The sequence below is a fragment of the Myxocyprinus asiaticus genome, chromosome 4 (assembly GCF_019703515.2).
Source record: "Myxocyprinus asiaticus isolate MX2 ecotype Aquarium Trade chromosome 4, UBuf_Myxa_2, whole genome shotgun sequence".
NCBI lineage: Eukaryota > Metazoa > Chordata > Actinopteri > Cypriniformes > Catostomidae > Myxocyprinus > Myxocyprinus asiaticus.
Genome location: NC_059347.1, coordinates 24,686,388 through 24,691,474, shown reverse-complemented (window position 1 = coordinate 24,691,474; position 5,087 = coordinate 24,686,388). Strand labels below are relative to the sequence as shown.

The following is a 5,087-nucleotide window of genomic DNA, read 5'->3' as shown; positions in this document are numbered from 1 at the left end:
ACGACTAAAAACACTGTATTATGCATGCCAGGCCAGTAGTTGGCGATGTCACTTTGTAAAGAAACACTACGCGCCTGCGCACATAAGCATTCTTCCACAGAGCGGTGAATACAAACAATGAAGATGGCGAAAGCATCGAGCAATTTTGTCTGGACGGACGATGAGGTTGCTTTATTACTACAATTACTTTGCTGGAGAATCGTCAATAAACTCAAAATCTTGAGCAGCACAAACACAGTCCTGTAGTCCGCCATTGTAGTTTTGAATGTCTCGTGCGTTGTTTTGAAGTACACGCGCGTATGCCTATAGACTGAACTCTCAAGATTATTCAATAAACTCTGCTCATTTTTACCATCACTTTGTCTCCTGCCTTCTTCTGTATTTCCCCTGCTGACTCTTGGGCTGGTAGGAGAGTAAGTTAACATAGCAAGCTGTTGATGTTGACTGGTTTTGGATATCAGACAGAACTCTGATATATGGATATCTTCTGGATCTAACATGCATTTTCACTGCCTCATGTTTTCATATTCCAAGCATATCATTGAATACTGTACATGGCATCACATCTCTGTCTATAGGTTATATACATAAGCTGTGGGTGAATGAATTGCAGGGTAAAGGTACATCAAATAAAATTAAGTAAATAAATAAATAACATTTAAAATACAAATACATTTTTCCCATCTGAATCCATACATTAATTTCAAGATTTTCAAATTGCAGGTTCTGCCTACTTTACAATGTTCACAGTCCATACAAAACACTCCAGATTAATAAATTGTTGATTATTGTTATTTGCACAGGCACCAGTATTCATATTGATAATTATACATCTCAAATTGATGCCTATCAATCCATCATTCTTTAAATAACATGTAATACGTGTGCGCATGACATCATCATTTTCACAAACTTGCAATTTGAAACCCGTTTTCAAAAGTTTGCGTTTTCAGGCCCCAAAACGCCGTTGTCGTGTAAACAAACAGCCAAAATGCATAAAAGTTTTCAGTATTTAGTTGAAAACGTTGGTGTGTAAACGGCCCCTAATATCAAAAGAAAACAAACAGAGCATTAGTCTACCCACATGCGTCAGCATACATCACCTTAATACTTGCTTAAATCATTCACAGCATTTTACTTATATTTAAATATGCTTTAAGGACATGTATTGCAGTTTAAAACAATATAATTCTCATCACACGTTCTCATAACACGTTTTCACATATAACACGTATTACATTTATTCACTAAACTGAAAACACTCTGGGCTAAAATCATTAAATAAGATATGATTAATTCCAAATTTACATACCCAGTTCCTTGCATGTATGCAAAAACTTGGCCAAACTCCACACATGCAATCCATATGCATCCTTCAAAAAATAACCCATAACAAACAATACATTTTAACATGCAACTCTTCTGAACACATATTTAATGCAATTTTTGAGCATTTTGTGTAAAATGTCATATTTACCCTTAGAACTATGTGATGGTTGTGGTCAAGAATAAAGCAGGACAAGGAATATGGCAATGGTACATAGAATTTTATTTCTCCTAAGCAAAAGCAGCATTCAAGTCATCAGTCTTCAGAAAACATATCAAGGAAAAACAAATAAACCAGGCTTCCTCAGATTATAACTATATTCCTGGTTAATAAGTAACAACCAAAGAACAATAAATAATAAAATACCACACAAAATCAAACAATATTGAACAGTAAGTCATTAGCCCATGATGGCAAATGACTAACAGACAACTGTGCTGAACTGGGCTAACAGACAAATGACTCTCACACCTTTCTTTCACCAAATCTATATATACACATTGTGGACTTTACCAAACACAAATTAAAGGTAAGTATCAAACTAACAATTTACTCAAATAAACCCAAACATATCCATCACATTTTAATCAACATACAAACAGAATTCTATAACACAATAAATAAACTTCCTAAATTACTAAGACAAATAGATAATGAAATAACTGTGAAGAAACAAATCCCCTCTCTAGTTCTGAACATAATGGCACAGTCCAATTACTGTGGCCCAGCATAAAGGTGGAGCTAAAACCCTCACTTCTGTCTTTGTTTGCTGACACATGGAATGTGGCCCTTCACTCAATGCTCCAGAGTTACCTATAACTTTGGTAAGTTCACTTTTAAAACAGTAGGAATCTGCAAGAAGTGTGCACCATTCTATTAGCATGCTTGATGTTCTTAATAAACTGTTTTAAAAAAACAACAACATATTGTCCTGTGTGCTTATTTCACCTGGTATGCATGTTTTAAATTACACTTTGATTACAAAAAGACAACCACATTAAACTATAAAATAAACAATTAACTTGAACATTGGTAGAGACCAAATAATGAGGCTCAAGAACAATTTTTACCCTCAGGCCATTTTCCTCATGAAAAATTAAACTGCCTCAGGACTCCCCCATAGTGCAATAATTTAAATACATATCTCATGTAGGCCTACATATGTAAATTCACATATTTAATTCAATAACTGTAACAAGAGAACACTTGGCAATAAAGCTCATTCTGATTTTGATTCTGATTCTGAACAAAAGTGACACTTTGCATTTTGCACTTGAAAGATAAGCGTAGGGTACAACGGGGCTAAAGGCTCCGCAGGGTAAAAGGCTCCTTTGATTTAATTTTCTCCCAAAACATTAAATGGCATAAAAAAACTACCACAGGACTTTCCTAAACACCTGTTTGTCACTATGCACTGTACAATTTTCCTAATTCATCATAGATTTCAAAGATTCAGTTGTTTATAGAATACTTTAGATGTTATGAAATGTCAAATGTGACTGAAATGAACAAGAAATTATGTACCCTTTTCTGAAGTGGTTATTTTGAATAAGCAAAAATGTAATGTGTTACTCAAAAAAAAAAAAAAAAAAAAAAAAACATCTTGCTGTCTCAAAAGCATTTGCATAAGTTGACAAATTGTGCCCTATAACTATATCTTCACTATATCAATATAAACTCCATGGGGGCCTTTTACCCCAAGTGAGGGAGCCTTTTACCCGAGGTGCGGGGTAAAAGGCCCCCTTGCTACCTTTTTAAAAAATGAATTTTATTCAAAACAACCTTCTGTTGGTATTTATTTTCACACAAATTTTATTGCTCCATCAATATTCAATAAAAAATAAATGCATTTATTGAATCTTGATACACTATGTGACCAGAAAAAAAAAGCTAATTTTCTTGTTCTTTAGCCTTGTTGTACCCTATTTTAGGTTAATTGAGAAATACTAACATTTGCGAATCCTTGAATTTTATTTGTCTTTTTTTTATTTTATTTTTTTTATCTCTGTTTTCTCAGATACTCAGGATTACAAACGTGAGTTGCTTAACTAGCCAAAGTAAGAAAGGAAACAGTCTCAAAACTTGAATAACCTAAAATAATCATCAACAACAGAGCTATAAATCACATATTCCTCAGCCTAATTTTTACAAATTTCCTTTTGAAGAGGGCCCAATGTGGCTGCTCTTGGATGGAATGGCACTCGGTTTCAGTGGGAGATGCAGAACTTAGCCTAAGCCCTTCTTTAAAGACCAGTGTGTGACTGAGAGGGGTGGGTGTATGTTCGGGAGCGATGTGGCATGGAATCGGGAGACCGGTCTGAGCTGGTTCCACTGGGGCAGCAACAGAGCAAATCACAACCGACTTCTGGGAACACTTTCAATATAGCAGCTTAAGGGGGCTCGAGTGTACCGCCTCTGTAAATAGTGTTAAAGTGAAAGGGGAGGCTAGGGCCATTTTTGGCCAGGGAATGTCTCAACTTCTCTCTGACATTTGCTATCTGCTTAGGACATACTCTCAGTCAAAAGAGGGGAAGGATATAAATTCATCCCAGAACAAACAATTAGGCTCCAAAAGTTTGGAAAGACTGCAGACCAGGGTCAGATTGCATAATGGGATAATAGCAGGCATAGATAGTCCTCTTTATTTATCCATCATATTATTAGTCTGGATAAAGTCTAATGAGCTCCTGCTGTCCATCTATATGAGTGACAACTGAGACAGCTGTAAAATATATTTCCATTGGTACAGTAGCTGTCATATGTGTTTGATTTATTTGAATTGCATTCTAAATGGAACATGAGGAATTGAATCACATCCCTTTGGAATGCATCTGTAAAGCTGACCAGGGATTATGTTAAGGAAAAGTAATAGAACATTTACTATAGAGTACAAACAATGATGAAGAGCACATCCCATGTTTTATAGCTTCTTGGATGTCTGTAGGACATTTGTTGAGGCCAACAGATGAAGATCGCTTCATACTCTTTATATGCAGCCAGTTATAATGCACCAGTCCTGCTCAGCTGCCACAAGTGCTTTTTATAAAAGTTAAAACTTCAGAAGTCCCCACAAGAATTGAAGGAATTTGCCATCCACACAAAACTCGTAGATTTGTTGCAGTTCATATAATTTTGGTTTTGGCTCTGGAATAATTTGCAAGCGTGCACTTCAAATGAGATGCCTTTGTGCAAAGTGCAGCATGTTGTGTGTTGTGGACGGCAATCTGGAGTAATTGGGGTCATTTGATATGAACCATTTGGTGGTCCAGCCCTCGCACACAATGTACTGTTTTGACGTGCAGAATGAACCCATGCCTTACCTCCTACCATGCCCTTAAATATACCGCATGCTTGAACCAGTGACTGTCGGGATGAATATTGTCCCCAGCGTCTTACTAACTCATTATGGTCTTCTTTTCTTCAACATTCCCGATATGTTGTAGGATTCAGTTACAGTTTGCATATACTGTACACATACTCATCCAAGTGGCTAACACACTCTTCTAAGCAGTTGTCAAGCACTATTTTTTTAATTTATTTTTTTTTATTTAAATATTATTTAAATTTTTCTCCCCAATTTGGAATGGCCAATTCCCAATGCACTCTAAGTCCTCGTGGTGGCGTAGTGACTCACCTCAATCTGGGTGGCGGAGGACGAATCTCAGTTGCCTCCGCATCTGAGACCATCAGTCCATGCATCTTGTCATGTGGCTTGTTGAGCGCATTACCGCGGAGACATAGCATGTGTGGAGGTTTCACG

At 36.5% G+C, this 5,087-nt stretch overlaps 1 long non-coding RNA gene across 1 annotated transcript; it reads right to left on the bottom strand.

The window, feature by feature from the left end:
- Positions 1-685: 685 nt before the first annotated feature.
- On the bottom strand, positions 686-1,768 carry LOC127439794 (uncharacterized). Its single transcript, XR_007897011.1, has 3 exons — positions 1,478-1,768; positions 1,313-1,373; positions 686-1,043 (listed from the first exon to the last, which is right to left on the bottom strand). It is a non-coding gene; the product is annotated as an uncharacterized LOC127439794 (long non-coding RNA).
- Positions 1,769-5,087: the final 3,319 nt, after the last annotated feature.